Source organism: Magnolia sinica, chromosome 7 (assembly GCF_029962835.1).
Source record: "Magnolia sinica isolate HGM2019 chromosome 7, MsV1, whole genome shotgun sequence".
Taxonomy (NCBI): domain Eukaryota; kingdom Viridiplantae; phylum Streptophyta; class Magnoliopsida; order Magnoliales; family Magnoliaceae; genus Magnolia; species Magnolia sinica.
This window is the reverse complement of record NC_080579.1, coordinates 39,384,443-39,408,415: the sequence shown is the minus strand read 5'-3', so window position 1 is coordinate 39,408,415 and position 23,973 is coordinate 39,384,443.

Genomic DNA, 23,973 nt, shown 5'->3' with positions numbered 1-23,973 from the left:
ATCAACGTTCAATGTCCAATACTCACTTTATAATGGTTCAAAGTTCTAATTGATTTTAAATTAAATCAAATGGGCTTAGCTCTATTTGATTTTGATTCCAAGAAGAAGGAATACAGCAATTCCTCTTTTCAAATAAGATTGGAATATAAGAATAAAATCAAATAAGAAAAGCTAACAAAAAGAATATTAAATATGCAGGGTGTAGCTTAAAATGAACAAACTTATCTCAAAGTGGAGGCTTGAATTTTCTTGAAATTAATCGATGAAAAACTCTGAAATTCGTGTTCAATTTATAGATGAAAAGATCACATCTACGACTGGTCTTAGGAACCCTTTGACTGGTCGTAGCTTCAACAGCATTTTGGATTTTTAAGCGTGATCTTTGAAAACAATTCTACGACTAGTCTTAGTATTTTTACGACTGGTCTTAGACCACCTACGACCGGTCGTAGCTGACCTAGGACTGGTCGTAGACAACCAGGCTTGGTTGCTGGAGTTTGAATCATAGTTCTAGGACTGGTCGAAGGTCGAGTCGTGACCTCCCTACGACCGGTCGAATAGTCTTCAGGACTGGTCGTAGAGTAACCAAAAAATTTGAAAAATCTTCAACAACTTAGGACTGGTCGTGGAATTTCATAAACTGGTCGAACCAGTGTTAGGACTAGTCGAACAAGGTCTAAGAATAGTCTTAGAACAGACCAATTCATATAGATAGATTCATTTTGAATTATGTATACAAAATGACCTACCCTAAGGTCAATCTAAGGTCTATCATACCTGGATCATTAAGTATGAACATTGAACTTCATTCTTTTCAGATAATGGTTGACTTTTGAATCTTATGAAGCTTGAGATCTCTACTTGATGTAGCTTGATCTTGAGATCTTCTAAAGCTTGAAATTAAACTTCATCTTGAGTTGTACTTGAGTCTTGAAATGTACTCTTCTTATTGATGTAGCACTGAACATTGATGCTTAAAGTACATGACTTTACATTTCTTGAAGCACAGCACCGTATATGTCTTGAACCATTGTGATGCAGTGTCTTGATCATATATATATATCACATACAAACACAAGACACAGATAGAGGTTTTGGCACAACAAAATTTGACAATCAAAGGAGCATCAAAACCATAACACTTACAATCTCCCCCTTTGTCAAATTTGTGACAAAACATAAAAAATAAGAGAAGCACCACATGCATAATAAAGAATCATGCACTAGTTGTCATAAACTAGCAAGTACACAACATTCATCTTTACTTACTCCCCCTGAGTAGCAGCACACATATGAAAAATATAATGATGATTATAGTACTACTCATATCCATAAGTCTTAGGATTTCTACGACTGGTCTTAGACCACCTATGACCGGTCATAGCAGACCCAGGACTGGTCGTAGACAACCAGGCTTGGTTGCTGGAGTTTGAGTCGTAGTTCTAGGACTGGTCGAAGGTCAAGTCGTGACCTCCCTACGACTGGTCAAACAGTCTCTAGGACTGGTCATAGAGTAACCAAAAAATTCTGAAAATCTTTAACAACTTAAGACTGGTTGTGGAATTTCTTGGACTAGTCGAACCAGTGCTAGGACTAGTCGAACAAGGTTGAGGACTAGTCTTAGAACAGACCAATTTATATAAATAGATTCATTTTGAATTATGTATACAAAATGACCTACCCTAAGGTCAATCTAAGGTCTATCATACCTGAATCATTAAGTATGAACATTGAACTTCATTCTTTTCAGATAATGGTTGACCTTTGAATCTTATGAAGCTTAAGATCAAACATTTTATCAAACACTTAGGCTGCACATCTCAACTACATGTAAAAAATTAGTTATAACACATATTATGGCAAATCCTTTCATAAAGGAGTTGTCATACGTACAACAAACATGAATTCTAGATTAATAGACATGAGAAGCATAAATCATAATTTCCTATTCATTCAGACATTTCAATAACCACTTGGAATGCATTTTAGTATACAACTTAGTTTACACATACATGATATATCAAAAACATCGTAACTAAGATCATATGACAGCAATCAAGTTAGGCATAAATCATTGCTGACATTGAAAGCCCTGAAAACCATAACCTAAACATTTATAGTCCGTACCTTACATCTGTACACTCGTTACTCGGTTCGTACACCACGTCTTTGTCTACAACATAATGGCTACCTAAATCATGAAATAGGTTAGCTATTTCCTTGATTCCTCTATTTGGATTCCTAAAATGAGATTAGGGTTAGGATTTCTTATCTAAATTGAAGCTAGAATCGATGGTGTAGCGACGGGGGGGGGGTGGGGTGTTTCAACACGAGGAGTAGTGGGAATGAATCCCAGTAACGATCTCCTGAACTCTCTCTCTTCTCTCTCCTAAGGTTAGAGAAAATCGTATGGAATGAGAGAGGGGTGGGTTTAGGGCATTATATAAGCCTAGAAGTGATGTCAATGGCCCCATGGCCATGGTATACTTAGGTTATCGCCAAACGGAAGATGTTTCAGGCCAACGGAGCTCATCTGGAGGTCCATTGATTCCATACGGTCTGAAGAAAGTTCCTTGACAATGGATCTATGCCAAGTTAAGATTTTGGTTTGATTGGATTAGTGGATCGATCGTGGAGGACCCGTTTTAGTTCAACGGTCATCATCACTCGATCAGGGCCACAAGTATACCAATGGGTGTAGGGAAATTTCCCTAAGCCAAGGATGTAGTTGGTTCAGAATCTGACGGTCTGAAACCTTAAATTTTTCCTACAAGGAAACGGTCCAATTCACTTAAATCTGAGTTCATTTTCTAAAGATATTTGTGTTTCTCACACACTTCGCTCCAGGCTGAAGTTGTGCATTTTTGGATACTATTTGGACTCGATTCCCAGGATGGTTTTCAAGCCCAGTAAGGTGGTCATACCCTTATATTTTCACAGTCATTGGACTTTCGACGTGCGGTCCAGTTCCAATACGGGGTTTTGATGTGCTCCCAAGAGCAATTGGGATTTGAGACTGATCTTAGGTTTTTAGGAAATGTTAAGTTAGTGATTCTAATATTTTTGGGTCTTGTAGTTTATATAGAAAGTAGTTTAAGCTAATTTACCACTTAATTTAGTTTAATACCTAATTAATTTTCTTCTAATTTCTACAGAATTCGACCCTTAGTGATTTCTGCTTGAGGTGGTACTCGGGTCTTTGTACGGATTTTTCCAAGACGTTACAGTTACTGTAAATCACTACAAAATGATATTTAGAAATATTATTTTCTCTTGAACGTTCAAAATGTATATATGTTGTTACAATATCCGTTTGAATCAAATTCAAAATTACAATAGTATCAGACTTATATTCAAAGATACTTGCCACTTCTTACTCCAAAGAAGGAATAATGAATGATTTGTCTTCTCTAAGAGTTAATCTTCTAAAATCAGTTATGGCTCTTCAATTGTGACTTGTTTACCCTTTTGAAGAGAATGATGGTGCCTTTCTGTCACCTTCTCTCCCGATGTTGAAGGAAGAATATCTCGTAAAATCCGTAAAGGTGGAGGAGGGAGGAATTGCGAAGGATTATCATTCTATTTTGGATGATTTGATGACTCAAATACATCTTTTGAATTCTTTAAAGGAGCACCAAATGAAATCCATCCTTCAAGGGTATCAGCAAATTTCACTTCACAAATAGTATCTTCTAAAGAAATCTTTATGTAAGGTTGGCCCGAAAAGGGTGCATGATCTGTATCTACAACATAACCTATGCCTTGGTCTGCTTGATAATTTCTCACATATGGCGGAAGAATCCATAGGTACAATTTACCGGATGATAATGGCACACTAAGAAATATTGATGGGCCCACCAGTGTACCAAAAATAAGAAGAATGAACTGAATAGTTATAACCAGGAATTATGAAATGTGATTTGGTATGTACGTTCAAAGGTTGTCTCCATATCAAGGCCCAGCTATATGGTCCAATACCATAACGCCTCATTGTCCATGTAACAATATCACAAGTCTCTAGTACTGTCTGATCAAAATCAAATTAATGTGCAAATCTACTTGGATAATACGGTTCACACCAAAATCTATTACCATCTCTTAATGCAAAAGTACTGGACCTAATGGAAACAAGGAATGAATGTTTGCCGGAAGAGATAGAATCATCATCGATAACTTCTATATCCTCTAGAGAGCTAGTGAGCAGAAACAGAAAGAAGTCAATAGGATCACTATTCTGTATTTTCCTGGTGGCCCAACCATTTGATTCCTTGATCATCTACCTCAGTTGATAATGCTAGAGTGGGAGCCGATGAGGATTTGAATAAACTCTTTCTGAATCAGTAAAGGTCTAAGGAAAATAAACTCCTAACCAGCCTATAAAGAAATGTTAAGGAGCTTAGACTAAAGAAGACTCGAAAGTAGAACCTTTAAAGCTGAAAATGGCATCTCCAAAGGCACGATATAATGAGCAAATGATCAGAAGAGCTAATGAATATTTCTGACCTTCTACCATCACGCCTGCAACCACAAAGAGAGCTGTCCTGATGACGATGCTTGTTTTGAACAAGGAAATATCATTAAGCTTAGCCAATAAGCTAAGAAAGAAGCCAATTCATAAGAGGAACTATATTTAGCCGTACTCTTGATATTCTCACGAGTAATTTTGAGGTCTTGAAGATTTTGTCCTGCAAAGCTGTCAAGATAATGACACGATTATTAAACAGGAGATGTAAATACGTATAAGATGAAGATTTTGAAAGAAAAAAATTGAAAGAAATATACCATACATTTCGAGAAAAATGAGCTAGCCAGTCAAGAGAATGAATTTCATTAGGCTACGGGAAATTAGCCATCTCCCTGAAGAGTTCAAGGGAATTTTTTGAAACCTCGGATCTATTAGTTCCTGCAGAGATAAGTGCAAATTCTTTGTTTGAAGGCACATATTCGTTGAAAATATTGCCCATGCTAGGAAGATGTAATGCCCCGAAAATTGGGGGTCAAGCACAGGCTCAACTCCCGAGTTCTGATGCATCACTTATGCAACATAGATAATGATGATTAAATATTGTCCATATTAGTGCAGTAAACATGAATAGGATTACACTAAATCAACATATCATACTCTAGAGACAATTAGATTATGCAAGCAGAAGACTGTGATAAATATATAAAGCATATAAGTGGTTGTAAGTCCCCAGAGTATGAACATGTCACTAGGTTAAATAATTACATGCATAGTTCCAAAATTTATAAAATGATACAATGTAATGATATCTAATCCATATCCTTGTAACCCCGTCGATGCAACTCTAGGTCTACATAGACCCGCCAGAGACTTGCATGTAGGAGAACTCCTTATCATCATAAAAGTCAGGCTCCGCCTCGTAAGCATCGTCATCACCTGAATCTATAATAGAGTCTGGTTGGTGTTTTAAATGACTGTCCCAGAGTGAAAGTGAGTGATCAACTCAGTGGAGCTATAAGGTAAAGGTTAAGATGTTATCAATTCAGTTAAGCAGTAATGATAAAGCAATACAACAATCATATCCTAAGTACTCTTGTTAATGCAAGTATGATATGCAATAATGATGCATGCCCTCGCCTGCACTCCCTCAACGACATCATCTCATGGTCACGCATGCATCACTTCGGAAACGTGCACTTCCTCACCAAAGCGCATGCAATGCGATGTATGATCATGTTAGCCAATATTTAATTAGGCTTATTCATACAGCAGATTCGTGAAGCTAAGGTACCTCCCTTTATACATTTACCCAAACAGTGATCCATCTAAGGTCATCAATCCTAGTTAATCACATACGATACGCAAGTTATAGGGCAACATCACCCCTGATTGAAAAGCAGTGGATAGGCAAGTTCAGGTGGCTACGGAGAGGCTCGTCACCTCAGCGTAGGCCTAGTTTATACTCGAGGTCACTATGGAAAGGCTCGTCACCTTAGCGTAGGCTGATAGCTCGAATACAATGTCTCATACCACTGTATTCAGCTCATGAGTTTAGTTTGCTCATTGGACACTACGAGGAGGCTGTCACCCCAGCGTAGGCCGACAACTCGACCACGGTGTCCCATACCACCATGTCCAGCTCATGAGTCTTAGCAGATCGTGGTACCAAGGTTAAATAGGCTTTTTACTAATAAGTGGTACCTTAGATTCAAACAGTAGTGTCCATACATGGTGAACATACATTAGGCAATCGGGTAACTTGACAAGCTCGGCTGGTATGAGTGCATGTTAAATTAATCGACATGGAGTGCATACGCACTCCTCGTGGCCTAACCACTATCAATAATCACCATACGACTCGGATTCATCGAATGTATCTGTTATGGTGAACTAGTTCAACCACTAATCGTAAACCGTTACCAATTGCCTGGACTATGTATTAGTCCCAATCATACTCAAATGTGATAGGCATTCATATGTGATAGTCAAATAGAATGTGACAACCAATTCAAATATAAATCTTATTTTAACATTTTAACAAACACATAGTACACATGTTGTCATACATAGGCATTTCCTCCATAACTCAAGTAGTAGCAAGATAGGTTACATGAAGTAAACTGTAACTATAGATAAGGTAATTGAGAATCTCATCTCAACACCCTCATTAAATACATTTCAATAAGCATTTTCTCATTCAGGCATTTTATCAAACACTTGGACTACACATATCAACATACATGTAATACATTAGTTATAACATGTATTATAACAAATCCTTTCACAAATAAGATGTCATATATACAACGATCATCTATCCTTAATCAATAATCATGGCGAGCACAAATCATAATTCCGTATTCATTCAAACATTTCAATAAACACATAGAATGCATTATATTCAACATAGTTCATATATATGTGTAATACACTAAAAACATCGCATCTAAGTACATATGACAGCAATCAAGTCACTCATAAATCATTAACTAACATTGAAAGCCTTGAAACCCATAACCTAAGCATTTATAGTCCGCACCTTCCGTTGGTACGCCGATTACGAACTCAGTTCGTATACCACGCCTTTATCTACGACACAATGGCTACCTAAATCACGAAATAGGTTAGCTATTTCACCGTTTCCCTTATTCGGATTCTTAAAACAGATTAGGGTTAGTATTTCTTACCCAAAAATGGATTCGGATTCGACGGTGAAGTGACACGGGAGAGATGATTTGGCACGTGGAGTGGTGGGAATGAATCCCAGCAACTATCTCTCACTTCGTCTCTCTTCTCCTTACTCTTTCCTCCTCTGTTCTCTCTTCTCTCTCCTAGGGTTTAGGAAATTCGTATGGAATGAGAGAGGGGTGGGTTAAGGCCCTTATATAAGCCCAGAACTGATGTCAATGGCCCAAAGGCCATGGTATTCTTAGGTTATAGCCAAAAGTCGTCTGTTTCAGGCCAATGGAGCTCATTTGGAGGTCCATACCTCACATACAGTCTGAAGAAAGTTCTCTGACCATGGATCTAAGCTTGGTTAAGATGTCGGTCCGATCAAATTTGTGGATTGACTGTAGAGGACCAGTTTCAGTTCAACAGCCATCGTCACTCGATCAGGGCCACAAGTACTCTGACATGTTCTCTGATCCAAGGGTGTAGTTAGGTCAGAATATGACAGTCTGAAACCTTAAATTTGGCCTACAAGCGAAAGGCCCAATTCACTTAAGTTTGAATTCATTTCCTGAAGATATTTGCATTTCTCACAAACTTCGGTTCGGGCTCAAGTTGTGCATTTTTGGATACTATTCGAGTTTGATTTCCATGATGCTTGTCAAGCCTAGTAAGGCGGTCATAACTGTATAGTTTCCCGTTAATCGGACTTTCAACGCGCGGTCTAAGTCCGATACGGAGTTTCAAGATGCTCCCGAGAGCAACTGGGTTTTGAGATTTCTCCTAGGTTTCTAGGTAATGTAGAGTTAGCGATTCTACTAATTTTGGGTCTTGCAATTCGTATAGAAAGTAGTTCAAGCTAATCTACTAATTAATTCAGTTTAGTACATAATTAATTTTCGTTTAATTTCCAAAGGATTTGGTCCTTAGTGATTTTTGATTGAGGTGGTACTCGGGTCTTTGTATGGATTTTTCGGAAATGTTACAATCTACCCCTCTTAAAGAAAAATTTCAACCTCGAAATTAGTACCTTTTCATACTCCTCGAGAATTTGAGGGTAGTTCTTGCGGGCCTCAGCTTTTGTTTTCCAAGTAGCCTCTTCCTTAGTGTGATGCGTCCACAGTACCTTCACAAGCAAGATAGCCTTATTGCGCAGTACTTGTTCTTTCCTGTCTAGGATGTGTCGGTCGTAGTACATAAGTAGCATCTTCACTCAACTGTACCTGCTCCCATTTGATAATGTGGGAAGGGTCAGGAACATATTTCTTTAGCATCAATATGTGAAATATGTTGTGCACGCCTGCGAGTGGTGTGGGCAAAGCAAGGCAGTACGCTACCACACCCACTCGGTCTAGAATCTGGAATGGACCAATGAATCTCTGCATGAGTTTTCCCTTCTTACTAAACCAGAGCATTCCCTTCATTGGGGAAACTTTCAGGAATCCATGGTCCCCGACCTCAAACTCTAGCGGTCGCTGTCTCATATCGGTGTAACTCTTTTATTCACTCTGTGCTGCAAGAAGTTGACACTTGATAATGTCGATCTTCTCTGAGGTTACTTCTCGGGAGGAAATGAGCCAATTTCATCAACTAGTCCATAATCACCTAAATGGAGTCATGTCCCTTCCTCGTCTTCGGTAACCTTGAAATGAAATCCATAGAGATGAAATCCCATTTCCATTCAGCTATGGGCATAGGCTGAAGTAATCTAGGAGGTTGGTGATGTTCAACCTTGACCTGCTGCATGTGAGACAATTGGATATATAGTGTTCTATGTGGGCTTTCTTGTTGTCACACCAGTATGAGCACTTCATATCTCCATACATTTTCATACTACCAGGATGCATCGCCATCTTTGAATTGTGAGCAGCTTTGAGAACTTCCCTTCTCAAGTCATGAAGATTTGGGATGCATAGGCGGTCGCGATAACGTAAACCCCCATCCGTACTAACCCTCCATTCAAAGTCTTCATCATCACTGGCTCTCTTTCTCAAATCTACTAACCATTCATCTTCCCCCTGAGCCACTATAATTCAGTCATCGATAAGTGGCCGCACACGAATATGTGTGACGCTCTCGAACGACTCCTCTACCGTAAGTTTCTACTCAAAGTCTCGCACAAACTCTATCATTAGCAGAGCTGTAAATGCCATCATCTTCTTACGGCTCAACGTGTCTGCCAAAAGGTTGGCGTTGCCGGGATGGTAGGAAACCTCAAAATTGAAGTCCTTCAAGGTTTCCATCCATCGTCGCTGCCTCATATTCAAGTCTCTCTGTGTCAATATGTATCTGAGGCTCTTATGGTCGTAAAAGAGCTCGAACTCCTCTCCATAGAGGTAATGTCTCCAGAGCTTTAATGCAAAAACAATGATTGCCAACTCCATGTCGTGCGTAGGGTAGTTTTCCTCGTGCTTCCTCAACTGTCGCGATATATAGGCAATCACCCTGTCCTTCTGCATCAGAACACAACCTAGACCAACACGAGAGTGATCGGTGTAAATGATATATCTGACCCCCTGCTCTGGCAATATTAGCATGGGTGTGAACGTCAACTTGTCCTTCAGTTCTTGAAAGGTTGCTTCTGCCTTCTCATTCTAGGCAAACTTGAAATCCTTTCGAGTGAGCTGAGACAACGGTCTGACTATATTGGAAAAGTCTTTAATGAAACGACGATAGTAACCTATCAAGCCAAGGAAAATCCTCACTTCAGTAACCAAACCGGGTTGCTCCTAGTCCTAAACTACGGTCACCTTAGCAAGGTTCACAACTATTCCTTCACTGAACAACACATGTCCCAGGAACTTGACCTCTTCTTTCCAGAAGTCACACTTCTTGTACTAAGCAAACAACTGGTTCTTCCTGAGAGTATTAAAGAGTGTTTGCAGGTGCTCCTCATGATCTGCCTGACTCTTAGAGTATATCAGGATGTCATCTATAAATACGATGACGAATTGGTACAGATATGGCCAGAACACCCCGTTCATCAGGTCCATGAACACAGCAGGTGCGTTTGTGAGTCCAAATGACATCACAAGGAACTTGTAGTGCCCAAAGATGGTTCTGAACACTGTCTTCTGCACATCTTCATACCTGACGCGTAATTGGTAATACCCTGATTGCAAGTCAATCTTTGAAAAATACTGTGCCCCTTTCAACTGATTGAACAAATCATCTATCCTGGGCAAAGGATACTTATTCTTCACTGTCACTTAGTTCAATCTGCGATAGTCAATACACAATCGCAGCGATTCATCTTTCTTCTTCTCAAATAGCACGGGTGCTCCCCAAGGAGATACGCTAGGCCTTATGAAACTTGAATCCAATAAGTCATCAATCTGTCTCCTCAATTCCTACATTTCAAATGGAGGCATGTGATACGTGGGTAAGGAAATGGGCATCGCACCAGACATAAGGTCGATAGTAAAGTCGATCTCGTGCTGAGGAGGTAATCAAGGTATTGTCTTAAACACTTCCCAAAAGTCCTGGACGACGGGTGTGTTTTCAAGTATTGGACCGTTATGATATTTTAATAAGATAGAATAATAAAGAACCTGGAAGGGGCAACTGACCTGAACGGGGAATGTGAAGGTTGTGTTTTCGGGTCCATGTGCCGTCACTAGTCGGGGTCTCACAGTCAATCTCGGCCCTCATTTCAGTAAGTCAATCCGTGCCGAGGATGACGTCATAATGGTATATCGTGGTGACAATTAGGTCAATGCATATCGTTCTGCTCCCTAAATCTGTCAAGCAACCCTCACACAACTTAGTGGCATCTGTAAAAGTTCCTACTACTGTGATAGCTCTCACCCCAACCATAGCGGTCGTATTCGGCCCTAAGTGCTTGATTGTAGAACATGATATCATCGAAATAATGGACCAAGTGTCCACTAATAGAAATACGGGTGTACCTTGGATGTGGGTAGTGACCTCGAAGGCTAAAGGCACTGTAGCTGCTGACTCAGTCGCTTCAGCCGCAAGTACATGTACTTGCACCTTTTAAGAACGGTTCGGCTGCGGTGCCATAGGCTATTGAGGTGGCCTAAATTGAGGTGCAGGTGGTGCTGAACATAGAGGTGAAGCTGAGATGGCCTGACGTAATGGATGGTTGATCTTCTGAGGAGGTAGAAAGCCGTTCTCCCTCATCTTGGTGAAGCAGTAAGTGTCGGTGTGGCCTGACCTCCTGCAGTAAGTGCACCACAAGTCTGCTCGCCTCAACTGAGTCGGTGGAGCCGTAAGTCTGGGAGGTGAATCTGCATGTGGCCTCTTGCTGAGGAATGGTCTTCTTGGAAAATCTGTTCAAGGCCTCGTACCCACGGGTATGGAAGCACAGGATAGTCTGTCCCCATCCTACTCAGCTCACAGAGACATGTTCACTAGCTCAACATAGTTGGGAATTCTAGTGCAACACATCTTTGTACGTATATCAGGTCGCAGACCCTTAGAAAATTATCACATTCACATCGGCTCGTCTGCCAATATCAAGGGACCATACCTGGCCATCTCCGTGAATTTATTCTCATATTTGGCCACAGTCATTCCTCCCTGACGGAGGGGAAGGAAGTCACTCTCCTTCTCATTACGATGCGTGAGGAGAAAGTACTTCTCATGGAAGCGGGTCTCAAAAGCTTTCCATGTCCATACATACTCAGTAGGTACTATCCATAGGATGCTGTCCCACTAGAGACTGGCCTCCTTCTCAAACATGTATGTGACCAACTCAACATGCTCTGCCTTAGTGCAGTGCAGTGGCTTCAGCATCTTAGAGATGCAGTCAAGCCAATATTCAGCCTCCTTGGGTCTGTGAGTACTCACAAAAGTGGGAGGTCGGAAGCGCTGGAATCGCTCAAATAGGCCGCTGGTATTCAGGCTTCCATCAGGGTGTACAGGTGGTGCGAGCTGAACTACGTTCATGTTCTAGGCAAGGGCCCCAGCAATGGTGGTCCAAATCTGCTGCTGCTGCTATATAAGGAGCATCATCTGCTCCAACCTATCAGGAGGATTCGTACCCAAACTGGGGTCCGTGTGGCTATTGCTTAGGGGAGGTGCCCCGTCACTCCATTTGCCAAGTGTAAGACGTGTCGTACTTCGAGTGGCCTTAGGTGGCATTCCCTATATACAACATAAGGTGCACCATGTATAAAGTTTTGCATAATAACACTCAATTTCTCAAGCATTCTACACATTTCATAGCAAAAGGAGCTACATACATTTCATTTAACCAAAATTGTCATAATACATGAGATGTAGCTTTACATGGATCATGACAGAAGATGCATGCGAGCTAATCTAACAAAGCTTTAAACACCAAAACACACCAACAACTCTACCCTACTATAGGTGTCTCAAGGTTGTAACATAGAGAGTAAGAAAAGCAAGGAAAGAAAAGATCCAGTGATGACTACAACATAGGACTAGTCGTTTGAATTTGGTGATGGTGAAGGAGCACCCTTATCCTGCAGACAGCATAGGAGAGCCTTTAAGGTGAGAGACATCTTCTTAAACCATTGCTTCATGTAGGTCTGATTCTCTTCAAGCTTGGCCCAAGTCTCTCTGACCTCCTATCGCAATGTGACCTGGCCCTCCTCAATCTGAGCCAAGCGGGCTTTTAAAGTAGCCCGATCATGGTGGCACTCATGTGTAACAGGTAGAGAGCCCTCATCAGAGTCTTGGGCCTCCTCTTCTTCCTCTTCCTACTCTTCCTCATCTTCACTTCCTTCCTCTATTTCATTTTCGTCTTCTTCTTCATCACTTTCTTCCTCTTCACTTCCCATCTCATCCTCACTGTCATCGAGTCGGGCTTGACGCTGTCGTGGCCCAATACCCATGTTGTTAAGCATAGTGTCATTGATGTAATGGATCGGTGCAAGATTCTCTGAGCCAAGTTGGTAGCCGAACTCACGAGCAAGCTTGCATATAAGTCGACCGAATGGGAGTGAAATGTCTATCCTAGGAGAGCGTGCGATCTGAACTATTTGTAGTAGTACGTACGTAGGCAGGCACAACTTGTCTCCTTGCCCAGCTATGTATAGGAAGTCTACCATCAAATGCGTGCATTCTCTACGATTACTTTACCTAGGTTACACATTGTGTGTGAATATGTGGAGGAGTAGGCGGAAGTCATGAGTCATCTTGGTCGCTGGGAGGCAATTGCCTCGATTCCAATGGATCAATCAGCCGCAAAGGAATCGTGTACAATGATCTCTTTCAAGCATAATCCTGAGACTTCTCTCACTTGCATGTACCTCTCCATGCGGAATCCCCATGATTCGGGCTATCAAGTCTACATCGACAGTGGCTTCCCGTCTTCCCATAGGGATAGAGAATTGCAGAGGCTCTAGCAGTGGATCTCGTATGTGGGTGTAAAAGGCTCGGACAGTGCTCTCATTCGCACGTGACTTGCCCTCAAATATGGGACCCCACCCAGCGTCCAATAGGACGTCCATCGTCGGATAAAGCCCAAATAGTTTTTCATCCACCTGTGCTTCAAAGATGACTCTATGGCCTTGAAACCTACCATGTCCCATGTCCGCCTGTAGAGCTCTTTCGAGAGGAATCTGGGGATTGAGATCCCACTTTGTCCTCTATTCTTATATGGCACTTGTACTTGCTTCGGCGCTCGATTTCTTCCTTGGATGGGTTGGGCGGCTAGGCCCAGCTTCATTTGTGGAAGCCCTCTTCTTCCCCATGAGGGAAAGAAGTGTGGAGAGAGAGAAGATCGCAACCATGAGCTCGAAAAGAGCCATGCGATTGAAACAAGATGGAGGGATAGGATGGATTGGTGGGCTTTGAGGTTTTTGAGACACAAGAGAGGGTTTGTGTGTTCAAATGGGAGGAAATGAGGGAGATAGGAGATGGGTTTGAAAGGAATGGTGGGAGGTGGGTATGTAGTGTTGAAGAAGGAGAAGATTTGAGGATGGTAGGGAAACTTGAGAGAGAAAAATCAGATTTTTGAGAGCATGGAGGGGTTGGAAAACTTAGAAATGGAAGAATAAAGCAAAAGGGGGCACATAGGGTGGTCTCACATGTGTTTCGTGGGCCCTACACGGGTGTACACCATCGGCCCGATGCGGCCCGCTGTGCTTGGACCGCGAGGCCTCGCGGTAGGCACGATACCATCACGGTCCACTAGACCTACGGGGATGGCATCACCCTAGGGGTGCCAAAAATGTGCGGGGTCCACTTTGGTCTACCCTGATTTACGTCGTTTGGCCCCCCGATTCTGTTTAAAATGTTTTGGGTCCCTCTCGCGCATATTCATGCGTTCTGGTCATTTGAGTGTGGAATAAGTTAAATTATCATCTAAAACCCATCGCTTGATGGTCTGGAAGGGAATTGGGGTCATCTCGCATGATCACAGATGCATGCAGGTCCCGTTCCTATGGTCAATTTCAACCGTTGGAAAAACTTGGAATCCAATGTTCGTTTCTACGTTTTATTGCCCCTTCCTAAGTCAAAGTACATCATTGTGCATTGTGTTACCATAACCCAGGTCCAGTTTAATCCAAATCATGCTCTAATACTAACTTATAACGTCCCAAAAATCGAGGTCGAGCACAGGCTCAACTCATGAGTTCCGATGCATCATTTATGCAACATAGATAATGATGATTAAATGTTGTCCGATTAGTGCATTAAACATAAATGGGATTACACTAAATTAATATATCATACTCCAAAGACAATTAGATTACATAAGTGGAAGACTGTGATAAATATATAAAGCATATAAGTGGTTGTAAGTCCCCAGAGTATGAACATGTCACCAGGTTAAATAATTACATGTATAGTTCCAAAATTTACAAAATGATACAATGTAATGGCATCTAATCCATATCCCTATAACCCCATCGACACAAATCCAGGTCTATATAGACCTGTCAGAGAGTTTCATATAGGAGAACTCCTCCTCGTCATCATAAAAGTCAGGCTCCGCCTTGTAAGCATTGCCATCACCTGTACCTACAACAGAGTCTGGTTGGTGTTTTAAAATACCGTTCCAGAGTGGGAGTGAGTGATCAACTTAGTGGAACTATAAGGCAAAGATCAACATATTATCAATTTAGTCAAGCAGTAATGATAAAGCAATACAACAATCATATCCTAAGTACTCTTGTTAATGCAAATATGATGTGCAATAATGATGCATGCCCTCGCCTGCACTCCCTCAACAACATCATCTCATGGTCGCGCATGCACCACTCCGGACATGTGCACTTCCTCGCCAAAGCACATGTAATGCCGTGTATGATTATATTAGCCAATATTTAATTAGGCTTATTCATACAACAGATTCAGGAAGCTAAGGTACCTCCCTTTATATCATTTACCCAAACAATGATCCATCTAAGGTCGTCAATCCTAGTTAATCACACACGATAGGCAAGTTATAGGGCAACATCACCCCTGATTGAAAAGCAGTGGATAGGCAAGTTTAGGTCGCTATGGAGAGGCTCATCACCTCAGCGTATGCTTAATTTATACTTAAGGTCACTACGGAAAGGATCGTCACCTTAACGTAGGCCGACAACTCGAATATAGTGTCCCATACCACCGTATTCAACTCATGAGTTTGGTTTGTTCATTGGACACAACGGGGAGGCTCGTCACCCTAGCGTAGGCTGATAACTTGACCACAGTGTCCCATACCACTATAGCCGGCTCATGAGTCTTAGGAGATCATGGTACCGTGGTTAAACAGGCTTTTCACTGGTAAGTGGTACCTTAGATTCAAACAGTAGCGTCCATATATGGTGAATATACATTAGGCCAATCGGGTTACTTGACAAGCTCGACTAGTACGAGCGCACATTAAATTAATCGACATAGAGTGCATACGCACTCCTCGTGGCCTAACCATTGTCGATAATCACCGTACGACCCGGATTCATCGAATATATCCGTTGTGGCGAACTAGTTCGACCACTGATCATAAACCGTTACCAATTGCCTGGACTACATATTAGTCCCAATCATACTCAAATGCAATAGGCATTCATATGTGATAGTCAAACAGCATGTGAAAATCAATTCAAATATAAATCTCATTTTAACATTTTAACAAACACATAGTACACATGTTGTCATACATAGGCATTTCCTCTATAACACACGTAGTAGCAAGATAGGTTACATGAAGGAAACTGTAACTATAGATAAGGTAATTGAGAATCTCATCTCGACACCCTCATTAAATACATTTCAACAAGCATATTCTCATTTAGGCATTTTATCAAACACTTGGACTACACATATCAACATACATATAATAAATTAGTTATAACATATATTATAACAAATCCTTTCACAAAGGACTTCTCATACATACAACGATCATGTATCCTCAATTAATAATTATGACAAGCACAAATCATAATTTCGTATTCATTTAAACATTTCAACAAACACATGGAATGCATTATATTCAACATAGCTCATATATATGTGTAATACATTGAAAACATGGCATCTAAGTACATGTGATAGTAATCAAGTCAGTCATAAATCATTAACCAACATTGAAAGCCTTAGAAAGCATAACCTAAGTATTTATAGTCTGCACCTTCTATTGGTACGCCAATTACGAACTCGGTTCGTACACCACGCCTTTATCTACGGCAAAACAGCTACCTAAATCACGAAATAGGTTAGTTATTTCACTGTTTCCCTTATTCGGATTCCTAAAATAGATTAGGGTTAGGATTTCTTACCCAAAAATGAATTCATATTTGATGGTGAAGCGACACAAGAGAGATGATTCGGCACGTGGAGTGGTGAGAATGAATCTCAGCAACTATCTCTCACTCTCTCTCTCTCTCTCTCTCTTCCTCACTCTTTCCTCCTCTTTTCTCTATTCTCCCTCCTATGGTTTAGAAAATTCATATGGAATGAGAAAGGGGTGGGTTAAGGCCCTTAGGGCCACAAGTACTCTGACATGTGTTGGAAGCGAATGGACCAATTCACTTCAGTTGGGTCACTAGCTGACTGTCTGAAACCTTAAATTTGGCCTGCAAGCGAATGGACCAATTCACTTAAGTTTGAGTTCATTTCCTGAAGATATTCGCATTTCTCACACACTTCGCTCCGGGCTTAAGTTGTGCGTTTCTGAATACTATTCGGGTTCGATTTCTACGATGCTTGTCAAGCCTAGTAAGGCGGTCATCACTATATAGTTTCGCATTAATCGAACTTTCGACGTGGGATGTAGGTCCGATACAGAGTTTCAAGATGCTCCCGAGAGCAACTGGGTTTTGAGATTTCTCCTAGGTTTCTAGGTAATGTAGAGTTAGCGATTCTACTAATTTTGGCTCTTGCAGTTCGTATAGAAAGTAGTTCAAGCTAATCTACTAATTAATTCAGTTTAGTACTTAATTAATTTTCATCTCATTTCTAAAGGATTCGGTCCTTGGTGGTTTCTGCCTGAGGTGGTACTCGAGTCTTCGTACAGATTTTTTCGAGACGTTACAGAAGACCTACTATACAAAGGAGATCCCACAAGTTGATGTTGATCTCACCTAAAGGAAGGTGGAACAAATTGGTAATTGGACACCAACGATCATGAAAACCTTTAAAAATAGCTTCATCTCCACAGAAATGTTTTGACGTAGCTATGATTGCATCAAAAAGATCAATTTGGTTCAGGATGTCAGCATATTTCCGAGTAATGGCTCCATCCCAGGCACTATAAAACTCTCTTGGTGATAAAAGACCCATTGCCATGAATCCTTCTGTATTCCAGGGTGACCCTTCGATAAAGAAATGTTGTTGAGCAGTTTTGAAGTAGTGAGTGAAAGAGTTGTTGAGGATCATAGCATGGATGTAAGAATCGCATCTTGTGAATTCTACTGGCCTTTTGATGGGATCCATTTTCATCCATACATCCTTTTAAAATTTGTCATTCCGTCATAATCTAGTTACCTGCGGAAATAAGATTGTTTCGGACCATTTGATTAGTTGGTTCATTGTAAAGGATTGACTAGTGATGTCGCATATTTATAGAGATGACGGCTGTTTCATTCTCAAAAGGATTATAAAATTTGAAGGTTTCCTCGTGAATTTCTACACAATCCCAAGAGTTTTGGGTAACTTGTCTGGCTTCTGAGTCGGATGCATGATTCTTCTTTCTTGAAGACGCAGTCCTATCGGCAGAAGCTCTTGATTGTTTCATAAATTTATCTACGGATCGAAGATGATTAGACATATTTCCCCTCTTATTTCTAGTTATATCGAAAGGATAAAATGAAAGGATGTTAGGAAGTATTCAACTATTTCAGAAGAATCTTGGCCAAAAGCAAATCAGTCGCACACAAAGAAGATCCATTGCACAAGGCTATGGAACAAAAGTGTCGAGAAATGAGGAAAAGGTCCCAAGACATAAAATTTTTAGAACTTAGAAAATTCTGAAAAAATAAAGTTGTTGAGCATAGAGGAGGTTCATTGCGAGGAGGCACACAGAGAAAATTTTAGTTGTGTGTTGTGTAGTGCGCAAGAGATATTGATTGCGTGGTGGTTACGTGCAAGACAATTCGATACGCGAAGGATGTTCGTTTCGTAAAGAGCTTGGATAAGAAAGTGAAAATGAAGAAAGAAATGGCAAGTCCTGTATTTATAGGGAGCCAGACCCGATTGCGGTTGCACGAGACTTGATTAACATTATCGGGGCCCGCGCAACAACTTGATGACATGAATGGAAGTGGTGTTTGATACTATTTCTTTATTCTAAGGTAGGAGAACAAATAAAGGATCAAGGGGGCATCTGTTGGAGCATAAAATAATAAGTACTGAAGCACTATGAAGGGAAATCAAGTGAAAATGAAGATAAAGGCATACCTGTGTTGTGTGTGACTGCACAATGAATATTGGTTGTGAGTGGCCACATAACCCTACGAAGACTTTAAGATCTAAGTGTAATGCCCTGAAAATCGGGGGTCGAGCATAACTCAGCTCTCGAGTTTCAAAACATCACTTATGCAACATATTTAATGATGGATGTATGTTGTCTGTATGAGTGCATAAAACATGGAATAGATTAAGCTAAACTGCAAACATAATTCAGGGATAAGTAAAAGACGCAAGCGGAAGACTTAAAGAAGCATATGTGTACATGTGCAAGTCCCTGAAATACGTATACATGCCAGGTCATAATAACAAGTGTTGCTTTCAAAAATACAAGCATCAAATGACATCATCTAGTACAATTACAATGAAAACCCAGAATTCCCGCATATCAGGACATGGCTCACATGAACCCAACTGAGAACTGCATAAAAGAAAACGCGGCCTCATCATCCTCGAACTCCTACTCTGCCTCAGGGGTCGCGTCATCATCTGCATCTAAGACAGAGTCTGGTTGGTGTTGAAACACCGTCCCAGAACATGGGAGTGAGTGATCAACTCAGTGGAACCATACAGTAAAAGTTAACATGATATCAAATCAATCAAGCAGTAATGATGTAACGCCCTGAAATTCGGGGGTCGAGCATAACTCAGCTCCCGAGTTCCAAAACATCACTTATGCAACATATTTAATGAAGGATGTATGTTGACTGTATTAGTGTATAAAACATGGAATAGATTAAGCCAAAACACAGATATGATTCAGGGATAAGTGAATAAAGCAAGCGGAAGACTTATAGTAAATTATGTGTACAAGTGTAAACCCCTGAATTACATATACAAGCCAGATCGTATGAAAGTGTTATTTAACAAAATTATAAGTATCAAGTTACATCATTTAAGCTCCCAAATATAATCCCATGATCCCGCACATCAAACCGAGGCTCGCTAGAACCCGTCTGAAAACTGCATATAAGAGAAGGCAGCCTCATCATCATCCAGTTCCCGCTCTGCCTCAGAAGTCGCATCCACATCTGCAACATCAGAGCCTAAGACAGAGTCTGGTGGGTGTTTAACACCGCCCCAGAAACGTGGGAGTGAGTGATCAACTCAGTGGAACAATAAGGCACTGGTTAACATGTTATCAGTTCAATCAAACAGTAATGATAAAGCAGAACAATTAAATAAATCCTAAGTACTCTTGTTAATGTGAGGATGTATGCAATATGATGCGTGCCCTCACGCGTACACCCTCAGCATCTTCATCTTACGTTACACATGACATCGCCTCAAAGTGCGCCACATCTACAAAGCACATGCAAATGCGGTGCATGGATATGATTACCAAGTTGTTATTAGTCCATTTCATACAGCAGGATTGGGAAGCTAAGATACCTTCCTCATATCACCATCCAAACAGTGACCCATACTAGGGTCGTCAATCCTAGACATCTCATAGGATCATATGTTTGAGGTCGTAGCAAAGGGCTCGTCACCAATCAATGCACGCCTTTCATGCCCTTACTACCACAGTTCGGCTCGTCACCTCCTTGCGGTATCCAGGTATGCTCGAGGTCACTATAAAGGGCTCGTCACCAATCAATGTAGGCTGACAGCACGTATATAGTGTCCCATACCACTATAATCGGTTCACGAGTTTAGTTGCTCACTGGTCACTACGGGGAGGCTCGTCACTCCAGCGTAGGTCAACAGCTCGACCAGGGTGTCCCATACCACCATGCCCGGCTCATGAGTCTTAGCGGATCAAGTACCATAGTTAATAGGATTTCACTGGTGAGTTCGGTATCCTAGATTCAAGCAATAGTGTCCATACATGGTGAACACACATCGGACAATCGGGTTACTTGACAAACTCGACTAGTACGAGCGCACGTTGAATTGAACGACATAAAGTGCGCAAACACTCCGCGTGGCCAAACCACTGCCGCCAACTCTAATACGGCTCGGGTTCATCTAATACGTCCTACGTGGCGAAATCAATCTCAACCACGAATATAGAGTCAATTATCGATTTCTTGGACTAAGGCATAGTCCCAAACACATTACACTACTACAGGTACTCATGTGGAATGTAAAACAGTAATGGAACAACAACTCAAATCATGGTACATACTCATCTGAAGAATATCAACTTAACATAAATGTAAGCGTAGGTAATGTTTGAATTTAAATAACATGGAATGTAACTTGCATAAAGGAAATCATGCGCATCAATAGGAGTGTTGAGAATCACTTCTCAACGCCCGCAACTAGTGTAATAAGTTACACTTTAGATCATTCATGCATTTCTACAAACACTTAACATACATGGAACAACATACATGACGTATGTTGGAATACATGCACTTAGACAATTCCTTTTACCAAGGAGTTGTCATACATGCATCTAGCATACATACATGACAAATAATCATGGCAAACATAAGTGCATATTTTATACGTATACGGTACTTTATAAATACACATAGAATACACAAATCTTGATATAGCACATGCATATCAGGAAAGCAATGTAAACGCAATATTTGGCATGTGAAATCTCATCCATAACAAGAATAAATCACTAACTGGCGTTGAAAGCCTTAAAAACCATAACTTATACACTTAAAGTCCGCACCTTAAGTTAGGAAAGAACCACCGAACTGATTTAGACGAGTTGTCTTCGTCAACGGCGATAGAATACCCTAAAACAAGGATATGAATGAGATACAACAACACCAAAACTAATCTAAGCTCTAACATAGGTTAGGGTTAGATTGACTTACCCCAAAATGAACTCAGAACCGTCAGAAGAACGATTCAAAGTGAAGGTTCAAAGATGAAGAAGAACAAAGAAGAATCCAAAATGATTCACCAACTTATCTCTCTCACTTTCTCTCTCTTTTCCACTCTCTTTCCAAGCTAGGGTTAGAGAAAATTCGTATGGAAAAGAGAGCTAGGGTTTAAGGACTATAAATAGGCCTATTCTTGATGAAAATAACCCCAGGGTTAAGGTATACTTAGGTTATAACCAAAGTAAGCCTTTCTCGATCTAACGAAGCACTTCTGGTGGGCCTATAACCACGAAAGGTCGGACTTAAGCTCACTGACCATGGATCTAGGTTAGGCTGAGTTTTCGTACCGACCGGCTCTTCAGATCAGCCGTGGCGGACCACACTCAAATCAATGGTCACGGAATCTCGATCAAGTCCACAAGCACTAGGGTATGCCTAGGCCACCTATCCTGATCAGAGGGTGAAATTGGGTCAGAATCCAACGGTCAGATAGCTTAAAATCGTCGCGCAAGCGACACGACTCATTTCATAAAAAGCTTATTAAATTCCGACCGTTCTCACACTCTTCACTCCAAGCTCAAGCAAATCGACCCAGAACATCAGATGAACTTGATTTTCGAGGTGATGGTTAAGCCCAACTCGATGACCCCAACAGCCTAAAATCATCGCCATCGGACTCTCGACGCGCGGTCCAGGTCCGATCCAGATCTTCCAAAAATTCCCCAGAACAACTGGATTTAGCGATGGATCCCAGGTTTTAGAGTAACGTAGCACTAACTAATCTATAAGTTTAGAGTCATGCAAATACAATTTAAAGTGATTGATGCGAATTTCACAAGCAATCGAGTATAGTGCTAATTACCCCAAAAACTACTTAAGGAAAGATTAGCACAAAAATTCCAAGGTCGTTACAATCTACCCCCCTTAAAGAAAATTTCGTCCTCGAAATTCATACCTTCATATAATCCTCAGGGATCAGAGGGTAGGTCTTCCTGACCTCAGCTTTAGATTCCCAAGTAGCCTCTTCCACACCATGATGCGTCCATAGCACCTTCACAAGAGGGATAACCTTGCTACGCAATACCTGATCCTTCCTGTCGAGAATACACGTCGGTCGCAATACATAAGTGGCATCCTCACTCAACTACACTTGCTCCCAACTGATAATATGCGAAGGATTAAGAACGTACTTCTTCAGCATAGAAACATGAAATACGTTATGCACGCCCGCAAGAGGTGTGGGCAAAGCAAGGCGGTATGCTACCGCTCCCACTCGATTCAGAACTTGAAATGGACCAATAAATCTCGGCGTCAGCTTCCCCTTCTTACCGAACCGCAGAACTCCCTTCATAGGAGAGACCTTCAGAAAAACATGGTCTCCCACCTCAAACTCAAGCGGTCGACGCCTCGTATCAGCATAACTTTTCTGCCTGCTCTGCGCTGTCAGAAGTCGACGTCGAATGATGTCAACCTTATCCGAAGTCACCTGCACCAACTCTGGGCCAAGCAAACTACGCTCACCAATTTCTGCCCAACAATGTGGTGCTCTGCACGGGCGACCATACAACGCCTCATAGGGAGCCATACCGATACTTGCTTGGAAACTATTATTATACGCGAACTCTGCATACTGAAGACAATCATCCTAATTGTTTTTGAAATCCAAAACACAAGCTCGCAACATATCCTCCAGGACTTGATTCACGCGCTCCGTCTGCCCATCTGTTTGCAGATGAAACGCGGTGCTGAACTTCAGTTTCACACCCATTGCTTCCTGGATACGAGTCCAAAAGATAGATGTAAAACGCGTGTCTCTATCAGACACAATCTCCAGGGGAACTCCATGCAGACGCACTATCTCCTTGATATACAACCTAGCCAACTCGTCTGCAGAGTAAGTGACTCTGATTGGTAAGAAATGCGTCGACTTCGTTAATCGATCGACGATCACCCAAATTGAGTCAAATCCCTTTCTCGTCCTCGGCAACCCAGAAATAAAATCCATAGAGATGAAATCCCACTTCCATTCAGCTATGGGCATGGGCTGCAACAACCCAGGAGGTCGGCGATGCTCTGCCTTGACCTGCTGGCACGTGAGACAACAAGAAATAAATTCAGCAATCTGGACCTTCATATTGTCCCACCAATAAGACCTCTTCATATCCTGATACATCTTCGTGCTACCTGGATGCATCGCAAGTTTAGAACTAT